Below are 22,094 nucleotides of genomic sequence, written 5' to 3'. Positions count from 1 at the left end.
GGATGGGGGACTGGAGAGATGGCTCAGCGGTTAAGAGCACTGGCTGCTCTTCCAGAGGTCCTGAGTTCAATTCCCAGCAACCACATGGTGGCTCACAACCATCTGTAATGGGATCTGGTCCCCTCTTCTGGTGTGTCTGAAGACAGCTACAGTGTACTCATACATAAAATAAATAAATCTTTAAAAAAAGAGTGTGGGATAATGGTGGAAGGAACATGAAAACTAGATCAGGCTGAGTTTACTGATGTGGCCTCACTGAGTGGAGGTTCTGAGTGTGATAAGGACGGCCACGCAGGTGTCAAAAGTTTGAAGCATTTCGAAGGACTGCCTACTGAGAAGGAGTTAGAGATGCCTGACAAACCTTGGATTAGTGTTGGTGAGAGCTTGGCTTTTTGGTGGTTTGGTTTTGTGTAGCCTTGTGTAGCTTTGTAGTTCTGACACTGGCTGTGTAGCCCATAGACATCCACCTGCCTCTGTCTCCTGAGTGTTGGGATTGAAGGCATGCACCATCACCACCCAGTTTGATGAAGGAATTTTAATGTTCATGGAAGCTGCTATGTTAGTGGGCACACTGTGAAAAACATAACCTTCTGCGATGGGAAGGCCTAAAGAACACCCTCTTCTAACCCTGTAAGGTGCAGAATTCCGAGAGGCACAGCACATTGCTGTGCCCTTCTCCTTGTACCAGACTTTAGGGTTGGAGATGGTGCTGTTTAGCTGTATGAATTCAGTGAAATGGGTTTAATTGGGTCCCAAAGTAGCAGGGCCAGGTGACAGCACTGAATGGCCAAGGGCTTGGTGGCCATTGTTATTATAATGGGCAGCACAGGTAAAGCAATGTTCATAATGTCCTGACCCATAGCGGTTAGCACAGACAGTGACTTTATGGTGGCATGACTTGTATGAATCTTTCACTCATGGTGTTTCCATACATGAAATAGAATGAAGCCTACTGAATTTTTATTTGATCTGTATAAGTGGAAAAATTTTCAAACAAATTAAAGAAAGGTCACACTGGATTATGGCAAAAGCGAATCTTGGCTTGTGGATCAATTTCCAGACTTGAGCCAGTTTGTAGACCCAGAAACCTTTGAATGAAAAGATGGCCACGTTCCCCTGAGGAAGGACCTTCATAAAATACCTAACAGTTATACTGTTAGCCTTTCTCCAGTCCTTTTTCAGATGGACAGAAGGCTTTTTACGGGGGCAACAATACACTGGAGGAAATGAAGCAATAGACTTTCTGGGGTCAATTGAATACTGGTTCTGAATTAACACTGATTCCAGGATATCCCCTTCAAAACACTGTGGTCCTCCAGTTAAAGTAGGAGCTTATGGACGTCAGGCGATTAGTGGAGTTCTGGCTAAAGTCCAATGCACAGTAGGCCTACTGGGTTCCTGAATTCATTGTATTGTTATTTCCCCAGTTCCAGAATATATAATTGGCATAGATACACTTAGAAGTTAGTAGAATTCTCACGTTGGTTCCCTGACCTGTGGAGCGCGGGCTATTATGGCTGGAAAGGCGAAATGGAAGCCTTTAGAGTTGCCTCTGCCAGGGGAAATAGTAAACCAAAAACAGCATCGCATCCCTGGAGGAACTGCAGAAACTGGTGCTACCATCAAGGACTTGAAAGGAGTAGGGGTGGTGGTTCCCACCACATCTCCCTTTAACTCTCCTATCTGGCCAGTGCAAAAGGCAGGTGGGTCCTGGGGAACGACAGTTAACTTAATCAAGTGGTGACTCTGACTACAGCTCTTGTACCAGATGTAGTTTCCTTACTTGAGCAAATTAACACATCTCCTGGTAACTGATGTTGTAAAAATATAAAAATAAAACGGTAATGTTGGTCTTTTACCCTGCTGGGTCTACACCTCGGTGCCCCAAGATATCTGCTAGATATCTTGGCGGAAACACAGCCCAGCTGCACACTTTCTTACACTCAAACCCTCACATAAACACACAACACAATAATCTTAGATTCAATTGGTAAAATATAATTGCCCACTTAAACATACAAAGCCTGGTACTATCCATCTCTTGAGAACATTAATAACAACCTGTAAATACACAGAACAGAATCTTTTTTTTTTTTTTTTTTTGGTTCTTTTTTTCGGAGCTGGGGACCGAACCCAGGGCCTTGCGCTTCCTAGGTAAGCGCTCTACCACTGAGCTAAATCCCCAGCCCCCAGAACAGAATCTTAACATCACCTGCCATCTTGTCCTGCCACGGCTTCTCCGCCCCTCTCTCCCTCCTGTCTCTTCCTCTTTCCCCTAGTCTCCTCCTCTTCCTTCAAACTTCTCTCCCACCCATCCTTCCTTCTCCTCCAATGACAGGCCTCCTGCTATCCTGTACTTGCCTCACCTGTGACATCATCCTACAGGTACCTGATCTAGCAGATGCCTTTTTCTCAGTACCTGTCCATAAGAACCACCGGAAGCGATTTGCTTTCAGTTGGCAAGGCCAGCAGTATACTGTTACAGATTTGCCTCAAGGATGTATTAACTCTCCTGCCCTGTGTCATAGCTTAGATTGGAGGGATCCTGACCACCTGTCTCTTGCACAAAATGTCATTTTGGTTCACTGCATTGATGGCTTTGTGCTGCTTAAACCAAGTGAGCAGGAGTAGCGACCACTGTGGATTTGTTGGTAACATATATGCACATCAAGAATGGGGAATAAGGGCTGGACAGATGGCTCAGAGGTTAAGAGCACTGACTGCTCTTCCAGAGGTCCTGAGTTCAAATCCCAGCAACCACATGGTGGCTCACAACCATCTGTAATGAGATCTGATGCCCTCTTCTGGTGTGTCTGAAGATAGCTACAGTGTGCTTATATATGATAAATTAATAAATCTTTAAAAAAAAAAGAGTGGGAAATAAATCTAACCCAAATTCAAGAGCTTTTCATCCTTGAAAGACATTCTTAGTCCAGTGATTTGGGGCATGTGGAGGTATTCCTTTTAAATGGAAAGATAAGTTGTTGTACCTGGCCCCTCCCTCCACCAAGAAAGAACCATAACATTTCGTGGGCCTATTTGGATTCTGGAAGCAGCACATTCCTCATTCGGGTGCGTTACTCAGGCCCATTTACCAAGTGGCTCAGAAAGCTGTTAGTTTTGAGTCGGGTCTGGAACAGGAGGAGGCTCTTCAACAGGTCCTGGCTGCTGTGCAGGCTGCTCTACCTCTTGGACCATGTGACCTGATGGATGATGCTGGGTGTTGGGACAGAGAGGGATGCTGTTTAGAGCATTTGGCAGGCCCTTATAGGTGAGTCACAGAAGGGACCGTTGTGATTTGGGAGCAAGTCTCTACCATCATCTGCTGACAATCATTCTTTTGTGAGACAGCTCTTGGCCTTCTATTCAGCCTTAGTAGAAACCAAGCATTTGACAATGGGCTACCAAGTTACCATGTGACCTGAGCTGCCTGCTATGAATTATAGGTTATCTGGCATTATCTTAGTCACTGTTCTAAGGCTGTGAAGAGACACCATAACCAAGGCAACTCTTATAAAAGAAAGCATTTAATTGGGGGCTGGCTTACATTTTCAGAGGCTTAGTCCATTATCATCATGGCAAGGAGCATGGAGGGAGGCAGGTAGACATGATGCTAGAGAAGGAGCTAAGAGCTACTGATCTGTAGACTAAAAGAAAGACTCTGGGAATTGTGACCCTCCCTCCCCTCAGGGATCATGGGCTGATATTGGTCCACAAGGACAAAGAGATCAGAGTCAATGGACAGGGGTTCTGAAGACCTGTGAGTACACAGGCTAATAAGACACCCTAGTACCAGCTGCCAGGTGGCAGATCAACTTTACTTGGGGTGATTTAAGGCTTATATAGTTTTGGGGGACAGGGTATGGGTGGGAACATACAGGATGGGCAAAGGTCATTGGCTGAGGCTTAGGGTATTGAAATGCCTCATTAGCATGGAGAAGCATTTCAGGAACCTCAGGTGCTAGCTGAACTGGTTCTTATTGGGAGAAAGGAAATTGACCCTGTAATCTTAGCCAAGGCTATGTGACATTTTGCAGGTGGATACGTGTTTTGTTTTTGTTTTTGTTTTTTTTTTAACTCCCTAGACAAGGTCACAGAGAAGGGGAAGCCTGCCAATGAAGGGAGTCCTTCATTATGCACCAAGCTCAGAAGGACTTTGACCGTAATTAGCAGAGTTTTCCCAGGGAATGGCATGAACCTTTGAAACCTCAAAGCCCACCCGCAGTGATATTCTTCCTCCAACAAAGCCACAGCTCCTAATCCTTCTAATCCTTTCAAATAATGGTACTGTTTGGTGACTAACATTCAAATATATGAGCCTGTGGGGGTCATTTTTATTCAAACTAACACATATGGGTGTTTTACCTGCATGTATGCCTGTGTACCACACATGGGCTGGTGCTGTTGAGGCCAGAAGAGAGTGTTGGAACCCCTGGAACTGAAGTTATAGATAGTTGTGAGCTGCTGTACAGATACCAGGACTCAAACGTAGGTCCTATGGAGGAGCTCTTAACCATTGAGCATCTCCCCAGCCCAGTGCATAGACAATTATAATATAAAATGTCAATTCTGAAAGCTGTTCTTCCCTTCCTCTTAGGCTGGAGACCCAGCTTCTCAGTGTTTGCTGCTCTGGCCTTCCCCAGTGTGGTTCCCTCCTGAACACCAGGCAGGCAGTCTCTCTGCCCAAGGACTTCTACTTCTCCCGGATCCTGCACACAACCCACTGCATCTGCTTCTATATTAACTCCAGTCTTACCCCACTGGTCCCTGCATCTGCTTCTACATCAGCTCTAGTCTTACTCCACTGGTCCCTGGCAGCGAGACCCTGTGTTTGTAGCACTGCCCCTCAGGAGTGGCTAGAACCGGTCTGTCCCCTTTGGACCTTCAAGGGAAGCTACAGTCTTCTCTGAAGTTTAAGGGTCTCACATCCTTTGACTGCCTCCTTCAAAGCCATCTTCTTTCTCAGTAGATAACAAAGATGCCAAAATTAAGACCCAGCTTTAGGCCATTTGCAAGATAAAGCTTGAAATTTCTTCTGAGACAGTGCATCAGAAAAAACCCTTCTAGGCAGAGGAAGGTTTCTAAAGCCCTTAAGGCTACACCTACACTAAAACTCTATGCTAACATGATTTTGGGGCAGTTAAGTATGATTGCTACTCTTCCAGAGCCCAGAATTGGATCCTTGGCACTCACATTGGTCAGCTCACAATCGCCTGTAACTCTAGTTCTCCATTACCCTCTTCTGGCCTCAGTGGTCATCTAAATGCACATGTGCAAACATGCAGACATACCTGTACACAAAATTAATTAAAAACAAGCATGGTTTTGAAGGTAGGTGTGGTGTTCCACTTCGGTTATCCTGACACTAAGGCAGGAGAATCACCATGAGTTCAAGGCCAGCTTGGGCTACACAGTGAGTTCTAGTGAGAATCCGCCTCAGAAATCATACACCTCCCCAACACCAAGGGCTTTGTAGACTCCTAGTGATATTGAGGTATTGAGAATAGGCATTTTAAAGACTGTTAGAGTTAAGATGGGGAAATCATGAACACTGGGGATGAGAAATGAAAGAGTTGAGAGATAACCAACTGGCCGTCAAGGCTGCTGAGGACCCTTCATTGAGGGTCTCACAGGCACTGTGCCCTTTCACGCAGCCTCGGTTCTAATGCTGCTAATAACAGTCTGACCTGTGGGTAAGAACAGGTCCTAACAGGAGCCTTCCACCTACAGCAGGATCGGGAGCACTCCAGACATCCTTCCCTGGGCTCATTTCTGTCACTATGATGAAACACACAGACAAAAGGAACTTAGGTGTGAGAAGGTTTGTTTTAGTTGGTAATTCCCGGTCATAGCCTGTCATAGCAAGGAAGTCAAGTCAGGGGAACTGAGGACAGCTAGTCACATCACATGCACAGTCAAGGGCAGAGAGGAAAGAATGTGTGTAGCCTGCTCTACACCTGCACAAAACCCGAAACTCAAGACATAAGGGAGTAGCGCCTGTCTGGACATGAATGGTTTGGGGACTGACCTGACTGAGGCAATGGGGAAAATAAAAAAACAGATAGGCATCTATACAGAAAAGCTGGAATTATATACACAGAAAAGCTGGAATTTGGCAGGCCCTGCACTCTGATGGAGACACAACAGAGGCCAGGAAACTCGGTGCATTTATTATATATGGCTGTTGTCCCTCTTAGGGTTTCTACTGCTGTGACACCATGACCAAAAGCAAGTTGGGGAGGAAAGGGTTTATTTGGCTGACACTCCACATTGCTGTCCATCCCTGGAGGAAGTCAGGACAGGAACTCAAGCAGGGCCAGAACCTGCAAGCAAAGGCTGATGCAGGACTTGGACAGGTACTGTCTATTGGCTTGATTATCACGGCCTGCTCAGCCTGCTTTCTACAGAACCCAGGACCACCCAGGGGTGGGCCCCCCCACAATGGGCTGGACCCTCCCCATCAATCACTGAGTAAGAAAATGGCCTACAGCTGGATCTTATGGAGACATTCTCTGGATTGAGGTTCCCTCCTTTCAGATAACGCTAACTTATGGCAAGTTGACATAAGATTTGTCAGCCCCACTGTGTAGGGACCCCTGGGTGAATGAACTCCTGAGTGTCTGTGTATTGCTGACAGACTCGTGATCATACCAGGAACTCCACTGCCTCAGTGCCAAGGCAGTGGCAAATCCTTCTTCCCCTGTCGAGGCTCAGAGGAATGACAGAGCTTTCCTTGGTATTGGGGGTTCCAGTTCCAGGATTGAAGAGTGTGTGCAGAAGCTGCAACTGCAGGGTCCTTTCTGGATGTTCATAGGCTGGGACTGCTCACCTACAGAGATCTGTCAGGACTAGCCAACCCCTGCCCTGTGCTATTTTAGTAAACATGGCTGAGAACCCAGGCCATTATGGTAATGACCACTAGAGGGTGCTCACCGCACCTGATCCCAGCTTTCCAGTATGTGTGTCTAGGGTTTCAGGCTGTGGTACAGTTGAGCAAGCTTAATGAGACATCACCCAGGAGGAGGAAGCTGCAGCTAACACTGTCTGCATTTAGTGTCAACATTAACTCAGACTAGACAAAGGCCTTGCTGATCCCCTGAGCCTGACCTGGGCAAAGTCTTTCCACCCTGTGTTTGCAGGACTGGGGTCCTTGGCGTGTCTGCACTCAAGTCAACAACAGACATCCACCCAGGGCTGTATCGGTTCTTCATGGTGCCACCCACATTCAGAGTGGGTCCCCACACCTGTGTTAATTAAGGAAAATCACTCAGAGGCATGCCCAGGAGCCGACAATCTGGACAGTTCCTTGCTGAGACTTCCTTAGAGCATGTGATGCTGACAATCAAAACTAAGCATCCCAAGGTCCCAGACAAGTAGCAAGATATGGGTGGTGGGGGGTCAAAGAGGTAGGGTGCAGCTCCCTCTTAGTGACTGAGAAGAAGTTAGCTCGCCAAATGATGAATCTGGGCATGCAAATGTGTGAACAAAGACAGTGTGGTCTAATTGATAGCCCAGATCCTGCCAAGGTCTAAGAGACACAGGTGTCTACTGCTGTGAGAAAACACCATGACATAAGCAGCCTAGACTCAGCTGACTCTGAGGTCACACACTGTTTCTAAGGGAAGTCAGAGCAGGAACTTAGACAGGGTAGGAGCCTGGAGGCGGGAACTGATGCAAAGGCCCATGAAGAGGTGCTGCTTACTGGCTTGCTCCACAAAGTTTGCTCAGCCTGCTTTCTTATAGCACCCAGGATCATCAGCTAAGGAATGGTACCACCTACAGTGAGCTGGACCCTCCCACATCAACCATATGTCCAGAAAATGCACCATAACCTTGCCTATAGGCCAGTTGGGGTGGACAGGGATGTCCAGTTGAGGTCCTCTTTCCAATGACTCCGCCTATATCAAGTTGACACAAAAAGTAGCCAGGGCAGTCAGCAGCCCCCATGAGGCTATGTCATTTGGGCTGATGACCAGGAGACCGTAAAGAGCTAACAAAGCAGAAGTCAGAGACGGACAGAGTGAGGCTTCAACCACCCAGCCAGTTCCTTAGGGGGGCAAGGAGCATGTGAACAGCACATCATTATCCCCTGGCTAGGACAGGGGGCAGGCATGGAGTGTGTGGGCTGAGTCAACCTGTGAGATACTTGGAGAATCAACCAATCTCAATAGAAATGACTCGTCTTTTCCCATTTCTGTCAAAGGCCCCACGATAATCCCTACAAGGTCTAGGATTTTTTTTTTCTAATTCCAGGCTAGCCTAGAACCACTCCCTGTGTAACTCTCTCTGGCCCTAACTCACAGCAATCCTGCTGCCTCAGTCACTCAAGATCTAAGATTATAGGCTTGAGTCATCACTGCCAGTTAATTCCAAGACTGTTGTTCATGGTTCTCCCCTCTCACCCCGACGGATGTGCGTTGGATGGCAGACGCGCACTGCTGCACCTGGCTCCTTACCTCGGCAGAGGGGTCCGTGAGATTGGCAGGTTTGTTCGGAGGACACTTTCATGCACTGAGCATCTCTCTGGCTCTCTGGTCCTAGGGATTCTTAGGTTGACTAGTACTGTTCCTGTCTAAGGCAGATCCCCAGAGCAAGAAGAAGACTAAAACCCAGATCAAGGACAGCAGAAGCAAGTGTAGAGGTCCTGGTAAGAAGGAAGGGAACCTAACAGAGATGAACTGGTGGGGAACTTGTTATGAGTTTCGAAATATTACAGAAAGCCAACAGCAGAGGGCGCTGAGACACTAGAAAACTGTCTTGGGCTAGTGGCTTCTAAGAGCTTGAAAAGGCAGCTTTCTTTCCAAAGGAAAAAAAAAAAGCTACAGAAGGTGCCGAAGAGAAATTCCTACGCAGGGTTATTGAGGGTTGGGGGAGCTGCTCAGTGCACAGCGCGCTGGTCTGGTGTTTGTGAAGCCTGGGATGGAAACCTAGCACCGCCTGAAGCAGGTGTGCTGGCGCGTGTCGGTAACTTGAGAAGGGGAAGAGAAGGGTCAGCCCGGACAGTAGGAGAGCCCATGTCAAAGAAAGCAAGGACTGGAGAGTGGTTCAGTGGCTAAGTGCACCGGCTGCTCTTACAGAGGACCTGGGTTTGATTCTCAACATCGGGGAGGGGGGCTTGTCTAACACCCTTTTCTAGCCTCCTGGGGCACTGCACACACTCAGACAAAAATCCAAACACATAACACAAGAGTAAACAAATCTGTAAAACAAGAATGAAGCTGGTGTGGTCAAGCACACCTTTAATCCCAGAAGGGAGGCAGGCAGATCTCTGTGAGTTTGAGGACAGCCTGGTCTACATAGTGAGTTCCAGGAGGGCCAGGATGGCTAGGACTACAGAGTGAGACCCTGCCTCAAACAAACAAAACAAAACAAAACCAAAAACAAAAAAGTGGGTAGTGCTTGCTAAATCAGACTAAAGAGTCCTTTGGCTTCCATTTGTGTGCACGTGTGCGTGTGTGCGCGCCACAGGGTTATCAAGAATTCAAAAGGTAGCCTATAGAGGCACCAGACTTAAAGAGGTTTACGGAAGCAGTAATGAGTTATGGCCTACATTCGTCATATGTCAAACAGACACTAACTAACTGGGCTACACATAGTCATATAACTCCAAAAGATCAGAGAGGTTTGATGACAGCCATCCTAAAGTCTGACCCTCACTTCCAAAGACTGACATGGTGGAAAGATGAGGCTTTACTCATGAAGCAACCCGATAGGACCAGAGACATTGATATTGCCAAGGATCAATTACTAGGTGAATGTCCATAGTTTGAATGAGGGTTCAGATTGCCTTTGATGATGCTTTGACAACGTCATACAAATAGCCTTAAAAGTTGGGACAAGGTTGAACAACAGGGACGAGCTGAATCACTTATAAAGATGACCCAGGGTTAAAATGAGTCTTCCACTGACTTTTACAAAGATTAACTGGAACTGTAATTTTTTCAAATCCTATCTTAATGCTTTAATGGTTTTAATGGTTAATGCTTAATGCTTAATGCTTTTAATGGTTCTTAAATGCTTTAACCTCTCCTTTAAACCGTCACCCACTAGAGGTAGTGGGAAAGAAAGGATATGGGCGAATTGGGCCTGTTTAGAAAGATTCTTTGGAGCAACTCCTGTCTGTGTTGTCTGGAAATGGGCAGTTCAGTTCACAGGTCAGCAGTGGCAGCTCGATCCATTCTCAAACACTTCCCGGATACATCTGCAGTCCAGGTTGGTTGAGTTGGGGTAGTAAACATGAGTCAGCAGCAGTGGCACCACATAGCAGAAACAGCCAGGCCTCTGTCTCAGCTCCAGTCAGCAGGAGGGACCAGGAGGAACACCAGAAGTTCTCTCAGGCACGCTAGACCCACAAGTGTTACACAGCTAGCTCTTATAAGCCAGCCCAGCTCAGCCTCTGTGACTGTCCATGGAGTCCTATTTAGACCCTCCAAAGGAGTCCTTCACGGTTCTTGCCTCAGCACCAGTGTCTGTCTCAGCTGATGTCACTCTGCCAATCAGCCCAAGTCTGTGAAAGTGGCAAGAAACTGCAGCACACCACCAGGACGTTTTTGATGCGTTTTTCTTTATGGAGTCCCAACAAATGCAGCTCAACTACAAAATTTAAGGCGGACCAATACATTGTGCTGTTAGCTAAGAGTCCTTCATCATATGTCGTTTCATGTGCTTGGTTTAGCAGAACATTCTCTATCCTGTGTCTTCTTCAGCTAAACGTTCCTTCACGTGTTTGCCCCAGCAAAACACCATCCAACAGACTTTCCAAAGGACCCTTAAGTTTCCACTTTAATTAACTACAGCTTTAAGTAGAGCAACATCAGATCCAACTGCTAGACATATTTTAATTAAATCTTTAGCTTTTGAAAATGATAATGCTGAATGCAAAAAGCCTTTTAGATCTTTAAGGGCTGGATCTGAAATTCTTTATGAAAGGATTAAAACTAGTGCAGATAAAGAGCTTAATTCTCACAATTGAGTTATGGTTGGGTGAACAATTATAACACACACAAGAAAAGCCTATTGCTGTGGCTGTGAAAGATCAAACCATTCCCTAAAGTAAACAAGTGGCTCCTAAGGATAAATTCTTCTACAATAATGATTCAGGGAGAACCTTTCCTATGCAATGTACAAGACGTGGAAGGGTCAGCCTTATGGCTCGTATATGTAGGTCATTGACGATTACAGACAAGGCATTCCTAGAACAAGTTTTTTTTTTCTGGAGATAACCCAAAAAGAAGGCCCCAGGCTTCTGGGATATCCAGAAGATGTGGCAAAGACCAATACTGGATTAATGAGAATAGACCAACAAGGAACAAAAAAGGCAACCCTTGTTGGGAAATGCCCCAGAGACCCTGGCTGGTATCAAATTTATGTCAGGCACTTCAAACCAACAGCAAGAAACTCATCCGCAGAACAGCTAAGCATCACTGCTCCAAAACTAGACGTTAAAAACCCAGAATCAAAACCAGAGCAGCTTCAGTAGATTAAAAAATACTCCACAGAGACCAAAGGATTAATAGATACAGAAACAGATGTAAAAAAGAGATATTAACAGAAAGGGGTAGCAAAGTACCCCCCAACACACACACACACCAGAGATAGATTATAACCTCAGAATAGCAGGCAGGAAATGTGTTGCATTGGGGAAGATAATATGCTCTTGTTGCAACGGGAGAAGAAAAATGATGGATTCCTTCCAAACCGGTCAAAATCAGATATGACAGGGTGGGGGCAGAATACTCCGAAGATCTTGGCTAGAAAAGAAAAGAGAGACAGCAATACCAACAAGGCAGGTAATATGTATGCTGATCCTTCTAATGGGAGCAGTTCTAAGACTGGCTAAGACACGAATGTCTTTTCATAGCCAATGGCTCTTGGCTGTGGAGTCCTCTGACCTATTGTCACGTGCTACCCTCCCACATGGCATGGATGAAGATTTACATTGCAGCTTGGTTATCCTGTCCAAACCAGCTTAGAAAGAAAGACACATATCTTTCCCCTGCTCAAATAAAGATCAGATAACTTTGACTGATCTGTGCACACCGCACAGTCCACACATTTATTACAGAAATGCATGCTACTTGTGAGAGTTTCTATGTCTGCAGAGCAAACACTAAAGACAAGACAGGTAGCCCAAGTGATCCAGCCTCAGACAGCCTCAGTTGCTTTCCACAAAAACGTGTTTCCAGGACAACTTCAAAGCAGCTAGCCCACTTTGTCAGTCTTTCAAACTGTTCCAATTAGTACTTTGTGTAAGCCTACATTTTCACAGCTCATAGAGATTGGACAGCAAATGTCACAGCTAATTTTCTTTTTTTTATTTTAATTTTTTTTTATATATGATGAGTACACTGTAGCTGTCTTCAAACAGATCAGAAGAGGGCATCAGATCCCATTACAGATGGTTGTGAGTCACCATGTGGTTGCTGCAAATTGCACTCGGGACCTCTGGAAGAGCAGTCAGTGCTCTTAACCGCTGAGCCATCTGTCCAGACCTCTTGTCTTTCTTTTTATAATCATTTTATTTGTTTACATTTCAATGTTATCCCCTTTCCCTGTCTTCCCTCCATGAACTCCCCATCCCATCCCCCTCCCCCTTTGCCTCTAAGAGGTTGCTCCATCACCTACCCACACACCCCTGCCTCACTCTTCTCTGGGGCATCAAGCCTCCACAGGACCAAGCACCTCCCCTCCCAGTGATGCTGGATGAGGCAGTCCTCTGCTACATATGTAGTAGAAACCATGGACTGGCCCATGTATACATGTATAGGAAAGAAGGATAGATCATTAAATTTACTCTTAAACCAAAAGGTATTCTATAAGCCAATAATCTTACATTGGTATGGATTTTGTATATTGATTCAGAATTGAAGTTGTATTTTGACTACATTGGTATAAATCTTTGTATATTGATACAAAAAATTATGGCTATTTTTGTTACAATATACTGTATATTATGCTTCAACTGCTTATAAGGTATGGACCTATGCAGTTAATTGAAATAATACAAAGTCTAGCTGCAGTCCTTTATAAACTGTGATTGCGAACTGTTTAGGATAAGTAAGCAATGTCAGCTAATGGTCAATCGAGCTCTTAGTCATGTTAGATACTAGACTAGTGATCACAAAAAACATGCTTCCTAGATTGAACAGATATTAAATAGCTAGAAACAAGCAATGTTTACCTGTTCAGACGTGTGATGGATAGGTAGATGGTAGGTAGGTAGGTACATACACACACACACACACATACAGACAGACAGTCAGACAGACATAGTATTCAGAAACCTCAGAGACCTACGGAATATGGTATTTAAAGATGGTTTATTATTTTAAAGCTTTTTCACGAGGCATGTCTGCTCCTGGCCACACCCCCATTCTGCCTCAAAGAAGATGATGAGCACTGAAGAATCTCTTTATGGAGCCTGCTTCAAATGTGGCCGGCGACCACTGGGCCAGACTGCCGTTGCTTCACCTGCTGACAGTGAATGCTGTCCAAACCGGACAAACAGGATTCACTTACAAGGACCCGGCAGTCCAATCCTTCCCGCCTCACAGAAAGTCTGTCAGATAATCTGGGCCAGAGGCTGAAGACGATGCTCCTATGCTCCTATGACTCGGGATTAGGGTAACAGTCGGTCAGCTGTCTGTCAGTTCTACAGCTCTGGAAGCGCTAGCCTGCACTTCCTGCATACTCAGGTAATATATGTTCCTTCTCAGGTCTCTGATGGGGTTGAAGATTATAGAGTTATAGTTTCATATAGAAGTTTAAGCTGGGGGTTGGGGATTTAGCTCAGTGGTAGAGCGCTTGCCTAGCAACCGCAAGGCCCTGGGTTCAGTCCCCAGCTCCAGAAAAAAGAAAAAAGAAAAAGAAAAAAAAGAAGTTTAAGCTGTTTAGGATCTAAGATGTTTTAGATTGTTTAAAGCAAGCTATGATAGAAATTAATTTGGGTACAGAACTCTGAACTCACCAAGATAGGATAGAGAGTACTTTCTCCAAGTTTGTCAAAATATATGGACTGGACATTATAATGTAAATATTACCTGATAGTTTTCATATTTGTTATTTTTTTAAATATTTATTTATTTTATGTATGGTATGGGTATACTGTAGCTGTCTTCAGACACAACAGAAGAAGGCATCCAGATTCCATTACAGATGGTTGTGAGCCACCATGTGGTTGCTGGGAATTGAACTCGGGACCTCTGGAAGAGCAGTCAGTGCTCTCAACCGCTGAGCCATCTCTCCAGCCCCATATTTGTTATTATTGTATGTAAAATGTATGCAATATCTGCAGCATTAAAACTCAGTGTAGCAGTAGTCTTTAAATTCATAATCTATGTGTGCAAAGTTAAAACATCCAGAGAGGTGTTAGAATTATGCTAAGTACTCTGCAAGTGGCTTTGAACTTTTTCCCAATTTTAGTGACTGTCACTGTAAATTTTAGAAGTAACACAAATCCATTGGTATTTAGCATGACACTCAAGATGGTTGCCTACTCTTAAACTCTATAATAATTTGAATAGTATCATAAAGAGAATCGACCCATTGTTCCAAATGCCTATCTAAATCCTGAATACTCATAACATTATTAACATGTTTTGCTAAACAATTAACAAAAATAGCTGTCTTAACTTCTTGTGTCAAAGCAATTACAGAGCAGTGGTGCTAGCTGTTAAGGCAATAATTAAAGCTGCTATATCAGCAATGATCCATCCCACTGCCCTCTTGCCTCTATTACAGCCTGACTCACTTCTTCCAGTATTTGCAAGCTTTTTTCAGAATACCAATGTCCTGTAATACTCACAGGTGATAAAGCAAAAGTTGGTTGATAGACCACCATACCAGACATGGCAGACCTCAACACACTGACAATTAGAACGTGTACATCAACACAAGTTACATTAAATACTGTGAAGAAACAGAATTTTAGCATGGCCAAATAATAGAAGAGTAGGAGCCTTGGCACATGCACTGACACTTGCTGAAATCTAGGTCCTATTCCAACTGTATCCACCGCAAATGTAACTTCATAAAGAACTGCAACTAACTCCAAATACGTCTGAAAATGTCCAGAACCAGCCTTCCGGTGAAGACTGCCATTTTCTTTTTTCCAATATTGAATTGATTTCTAGACCAGAATAACTGGTCACATTAAAGGAAAGAAAGGAATCATAACTTTTTTGGTTAAGTTTTTGAAGGCAGTTTCCACAGTCTCCATGTTCTCTGTCCCACAAGGTCTAAAATTTGAAGCAAGGCAGCGTGTCCAGTCTGGAATATAGGCAAGCAAAGGTGGGTCAGGAGCGTATGTCCAATACAGCTTCCCTGTCACCATGGTCAGGGCACTCAGCAGCTCACTGGTCAGCATCGTTCTTACCGGCCTCAGGATGCCTCACCAGTCACTCTGGCAGCTGGCACACTCCTGCAGCATCCTGTAGAAAAAACACAAACATGCCCTCTTCCCCAATTAATACCTGATCAGGACCATGCCATATGCCAGTGAGTGGATCCTTCCATTTCACCTAGGCACAAGTCTGCCTAGGTGTAGGGTGCCATAGACACTCAGAGTGTTCCTTGGCATCCAAATTTTAAAATAAATAGAGCATGATTTTAAATAATTGCGTGTTATATGGTATTATAACTCCCCCTTTTTTATTTCATGAAGATACTGTTTTTTTGTTTTCTTTATTTTTATTTTTTTATTTATTTATTGGATTTTTTATTTACATTTCAAATGTTATACCCTTTCCCAGTTTCCCATCCACAAACTTCGTATCCATCCCTCCCCTTTCTTGTATGAGGGTGTTCTCCCACCCAACAATCCATCCTTTCCTGGCTCCCCTCCCTGACATTCCCCTACACTGGGGATTCCAGCATTGGCAGAACCAAGGGCTACTCCTCCCACTGGTGCCCAACAAGGCCATGAAGATATTGTTTTACAGTTTCACAATACCTTGTCCTTGAGAATTACATAGAGGGATCAGCTAATAAAATACCATCCATATAATGAATAATGTACACAGAAATATTCAAAGTCCTAACTTCTTTTTTTCTTTTCTTTTCTTTTTTTCGGAGCTGGGGACCGAACCCAGGGCCTTGTGCTTGCTAGGCAAGCGCTCTACCACTGAGCCAAATCCCCAACCCCAAGTCCTAACTTCTTGTATTGAAGCAGTGACAACAGTTTTTACATAATGTAGGCTATTAGCCATTCCTGGAGGCAAAACTTTCCAATGATATCGCTCCATGGATTCTTTAAAATGATAAGCAGGCACAGTAAATGCAAACCTCCCACAGTCACCAGGATGAAAAGGATTGTATAAAAACAAGCCTCCAAATCCATAATAATTTTATATTCATTTCCTGGAATGGCAGCTAGAGTGGACAAGCCTCATTAACCCTTAAAACCCTGTAACAATCTCTGCCTGCCTGATTTTTTTTTAATTTTTTTTATTTTTTACTTTAAGTAATAAAAATTTTATTGAGACTTCCTGGCATGGTGGTTATCTCCCCCCCATTCAGGGAGAGGGACAACACTACAGGAAATCACTGAGAAATCACACTGCCTCCTGTTCTCCCCCCCCCCCCCCCCCCCCCCCCCGCCAATACAGGAAGGAGGAAAACCCCTCTGAAAGGGTTGGTCTTCAGTCTTCCTTAATCCAAGAGAGCAGATACAGAAGAATCCATCACATGATGCTTGGGTCAGGGTGGGTTATGCTTGACCCCCTAGCTGGCTCCTCCAAACTGGAGAAGTGTGCCAACTTCTCTGGTGGTGGGGTTCTTGATGTCCACACTCACTTCTTACCCTTAATGAGGCTGTCACTTCCCCGAGTAAAGCTTTCTTCCTGTAGAGTCAGAACAAGGTTGTCAGCTGTGAGATAGATCCGGTTCTGTGATGTGGCGATCATCTTAGAGATTTCTGGGCAGCCCGGATCTTTTGGAGCTTGATATACCCAGGATTCTTGTTCAGTGCTTCTCCAAGGTGAGTAGACATGGTTAAGGATTCTTCTGAGCCAGATTACATCTGTGACAATTTCCCCACCCTCCACCAAGAGCTCTTTGGGCTGTCAAATTCGAGGTTTGCGCTCACATGGCTACTCCTGTGGGCCTCCCTACAGGATGCTGCCAGTGCTATGGTGGCAGCTGACAGAGGTGAGGCCAGCCGTGCTATTGATCTGGCCTTACAGCAGGGAGTCAGATTTCTTTCTTTTTTTTTTTTTTTTTTGGTTCTTTTTTTCGGAGCTGGGGACCGAACCCAGGGCCTTGCGCTTCCTAGGTAAGCGCTCTACCACTGAGCTAAATCCCCAGCCCCCAGATTTCTTTCTTAATTACAAATATGTGTGAGTTGGAATCCTGAGCCTGTGCTCCAACTGCACACTGCACCGGCAGTTCAATCACAATCTTCAAGTTTCCCTCGCAGCACCAGAGCACAACCACAACTTTGGAAAGCAAAACTCAACCTCCAACAAACAAGCCAATCTTTCCAAAAACACCAAGTGCATCGTCCCCGTGCTACAAAGTTTGACTGCCAGTTCCTGCACATGAACGCTCTAATACCTCAACAGAGAGACACTGCCCTAAATCCTATCTTTTATAAGTCTTGTTTCTAGGATAATAATTACATAAAATATTACCCAATTTAGAGGTATCTATAGAGACCAGTTTCCCTGAGTTGGCTCATGTCACGTGTTGTTTTGAATGACTCCAACCCTGTTTTTTTTTGTTTTTTTTTTGTTTTTTTTTGGTTCTTTTTTTTGGAGCTGGGGACCGAACCCAGGGCCTTGCGCTTCCTAGGTAAGCGCTCTACCACTGAGCTAAATCCCCAGCCCCCTGAGTTCAGTTTTAAGCCAACTTCCTCTTACCAATGCTACAAAGTTTTAATCATAACCAATAACTTATAAGTCAATAATCTATAACCAAGACATGTAAAGCATATTCATACATTTAAAACCAGTCAGAAACAAAAATAAAGTACCTGCACATATTTACTTAGTTAAACCAAACAAAATTCTTACTTTTTCTAGCTGTAATTTCAAGGGAGGAGCACCTGGTCATCTGCTGAATCCAATAATCACAGTCACAGAGATTTTTCTAGGAAAAGCAGCCTCCAGCTCTCTTACCATAGGAGCCAAGAAGCTGCTGGCCCCTTTAAGAGTGGCAGACAGTCAGCCCTTGGCAGGGCTTCTCCGGCTGTGCTGACTCCTAGCGACAGGTGCCAGGTGCAGGGCTCCAAAGGCCAATTGAGCCTGCCTTTTATTTATTTATTTTTGAAACAAGTTAAAACTAAATCAAGGGGCGAATGACCAGCAGATAAAGTTTTAACCATTTTTTTTCTTTTGAGCATAGAGCAACAAACAACAAAACAGAACCAGACATAAACTGACAGACATGGACAGATTGGTGCACCAACGACAGACAATAGAGAGAGAAGGAAGAGAACTAGATGTCCCGAAGGGACCCAAGTATCCTACCTAAGAGACCCAGAACCAGAGCTAAGCATTTCTCCAGGAGGAGCCACTTGAGGAACTAACTGGGAAGAGGACAAAGAGGAGTGAGATGGCTTGACGCGGGTGGCAAATGAGAAGCCAATAAGGGATGAGTATTATCAGACTATGTGTATACATGTTTGATAATGCCATAATTAAACCCATTATTGTGTATAATTGACACATGTTAATAAAACATAATATAAAATAGACCTGGTCCAATTATACCACACTTTGGGGTATTTGTCTGAAGTAAGTGAAGCCAGAATACAGAAGAAACACTTGCGTGCCCATACAATACTACTCACTGTAGGGAGGCATGGAATCCATCATCTTTGGTACCTGTCAACTGGTGAGTGAATATCACACGCGCGCGCGCGCGCGCGCGCACACACACACACACACACGATCAAAGTCAGACATGAAGACGAATGAAATTGTGTGATTTTCAGGATAATGGATGGCACTTCAGGACATCATGTTAAGAAAAAAAGAAGAAAAGGAAGAAGAAGGAAAGAAAGAGAGAGAGAAAGAAAGAAAGAAAAAAAAGAAAATCCAGACACAAGTTTCATGTTTTCTCTCATGTAGAAGATAAATTTAAAAAAAAAAAGCATAAAACACCTATGACTTACACATGAGTGATGTAGAGAGACATTATAGCCATACAGATGAAAATAGTCAAGTTTAAACAGAATTGTATCCAATAGAGCAATGACTTGCGAGCTGTAGTTCACAACTGTAATCTCGACATTTGGGAGGCTGAGGAAGGAGGTTCATGAGCTTGAAACCAGCCTGAGTGGCACAGTGAGTTCTAGAGGAGCCACAGAGTGAGACCATTTCAGACAAAACAAAGCAAAACAATAAAATAGGAATTGTAGAATTAAAAGAAACAAAACTATGTAAATAAACACTGAGTGTATGAGTTAACCAGCAAAACTTAAATTTATGAACTTAGCTGATGATCCGATGGTACCTCCTTCTAAGCCTAATACTTGGGAAGCTGAGGCAGAAGTTTAACAGTTGGAAGCCAGCCTAGACTGTGTTAGCATCATTTCCACTGCTGGGATGAAATATCACAACAACAACAACAAATTAGAAAAGGTCTTGGGATAATCTTCTGTGTTCTGTGAGGAAGAAGCATCTGTCAATTAAAATCTAATGGCCAATAAGTTGAGGCAAGATTAGAAGGCAGGACTTCCTTCGGAGAGAGGGTCAGGCAGGGCACTTCCAGCAGCACAAGTGGGAAACCTGACAAAAAGGCACATAAGAGAGGGAGCAAAGCTTCCATCAGATTAGAGTAAAAGACATAATAAGTTGGTTGTTAGTCGGGGAATTGGCCTAGCTTACGGCCTGGGTGTTTGTAAATAATATTAAACATCTGAGTTGGTTCTTCCCCCACAAACCCCTCCCCCCAAGTAGTAGGGCATGGGTGGAAAAGCCCTCAGCTACAGGAACGTTTATTTGAGTTGCAGTTCCAGGTTACTGCACACTATTGCGGGGCCAAGGCAGGAACAACCTGAAGCAGCTCAGCAGGTTGGGAGCAGGAGCAGAGAAAGAGGCAGAGTGCACGCACGACCATTTCTCTGCTCACTTATTTTTCTCTGATTCTCATACAATTCAGGGTCCAGCCCATGAAATAGAGCTACCCATAATCAGAGTGCTTGTCTCAGCTCAGTTAGCCAAATTCCTGTATAAGCACGTCCATAGGCCAACCTGAACTAGACTCTCTTCCCAGGCAACTCTAGATCAGGTCAGATTGGCAAGCAAGAGTCCATCACAACAGGATAGTGAGGTCTAGGCTGGGCTGTGGGAAGAGACTAGGAACCCTTGAAAGTGGGTCTGTAAAAAAAAACTCAAACTAGAATGGTGACTTAAAAACAAACAAGGGCTGGAGGGATGGCTCAGTGGTTAAGAGCATTTGCTGCTCCTGCCAAAGGCACTGATGGTTCCTAGCATCCTCATGGTGGCTTACAACCATCTGTAACTTAAGTTCCAATGGATACAGCACCTTCTTCTGGCTTTGAAAGACACTACATGCATGTCCTGCACACCTCCAGCAGGCAAAACACCCATCACACAAAATGAAAAGCAATATTAGTAATTATTATTATATGTTATTAGACATTATTTTATTATATGTATGGACGCAGAATGTATGTGGCTGGTGCCCACACTGCAATAGGACATCAGATCCTATAGAACTGGAGTTACAGATGGTTATTAGCCACCAAGTAGGTTCTGAAAATCAAATCTGGGTTCTCTGGGAGAACAGCCCCAAATAAATACATCTAAGGAAGAAGAAGGAGGAGAAGGAGGAGGAAGAGGAGGAGGAAGAGGAGGAAGAGGAGGAGGAAGAAGAGGAGGAAGAAGAGGAGGAAGAGGAAGAGGAGGAGGAGGAGGAGGAGGAGCAGCAGCAGCAGCAGCAGCAGCAGCAGCAGCAGCAGCAGCAGCAGCAGCAGCAGCAGCAGCAGCAGCAGCAGCAGCGGCAGCAGCACAGGGACATGTTCAAAACTGGAGAGATGGCTCAGCAGTTAAGAACACTGACTGCTCTTCCAGAGGTCCTGAGTTCAATTCCCAGCAACCACATGGTGACTCACAACCATCTATACTGAGATCTGGTGCCCTCTTCTGGTGTGTCTGAAGACAGCTTCAATATACTCATATATACTACTCATATACACATAAAATAAATCTTGAAAAAATTAGATTGTATACACTAGAGACTCCGGAGGAAAGACAGGAGAATGTTAGGCAAAAGTAATATTTAGACAAATAATGTCTGGATTATATAGGAAAGAACCTCTTGAGGGCAGGGGAATCCTGGCCCCTTAGCTGGGTGTGATATTCAAGGTAGGGGATGAGGGATTCCGAGAGAACCTGGAGGCCAGGTCCACTCTGATATGTTAAATATGCACCTCAGCTGCTTGTCCTGGGTCAGAATCTCAGCATCAATATATGTATTTTCTCATACGTGGTATCTAGGTGTGTTTGTGTGTGTGTTAGGGCAGGAAAGTAGAAAGAGACCATAAGGAAATGAAGGCTCTGAAGGGATGGGGGTGAAGGAGTAGAAGGTAATAGAACCTGTGTCGATGGAAACATTCAGGATCTATTTAGACAGAGGGAGGAGGGAAAGCAACAAGAGGAGGCAGGAAGAGGCAGGAAGAGGAGGCAGGGAAGGGAACTGGGATGGGCACCAGTAAGAGCAGAGTAAAATGACATCAAGGGATGAAAATGCTGTAATGAAACCCATTATTTTGTATGCTATTGGGGAGAGGGGGTGACATTGCTCTACTGCCTCTAGTTCACAGCGGATTTCTTTTTCTTTTGCTTAGGAAATGGGAAAGGTCATTTGACAACAAAGAAATGTTCAGTTTTGTCCAAGGTTTCACAGGCTGACCAATCTACCACCTGTTTCAGGAAGACATAAGTGTAGCATCCTTCCTTTAAAAGCACCAACTCATTGCTTTGTTTTACTCACTATTGTTGCATGTGTATGAGTTCAGGGTGAATGTGGAGGTCAGAGACAAACATCGAGAGCTGATTTTCATCTTCCAAGGAGGCCCAGGTGACTGAACTCTTCTGAATGTAGTATTTGGCTAGGAAGCACTTTTACCC

The 22,094-nt window shown here is 44.5% G+C and overlaps 1 non-coding gene across 1 annotated transcript; it reads right to left on the bottom strand.

The window, feature by feature from the left end:
• Positions 1-17,089: 17,089 nt before the first annotated feature.
• On the bottom strand, positions 17,090-17,298 carry LOC120101375 (small nucleolar RNA U89). The gene has a single exon (XR_015679552.1). It is a non-coding gene; the product is annotated as a small nucleolar RNA U89 (small nucleolar RNA).
• Between the last annotated feature and the right edge of the window lie 4,796 nt (positions 17,299-22,094).

The sequence above is a fragment of the Rattus norvegicus genome, chromosome 2, assembly GCF_021556685.1.
Source record: "Rattus norvegicus strain SHRSP/BbbUtx chromosome 2, alternate assembly SHRSP_T2T, whole genome shotgun sequence".
NCBI lineage: Eukaryota > Metazoa > Chordata > Mammalia > Rodentia > Muridae > Rattus > Rattus norvegicus.
This window is presented reverse-complemented; position numbering and strand designations above follow the sequence as displayed.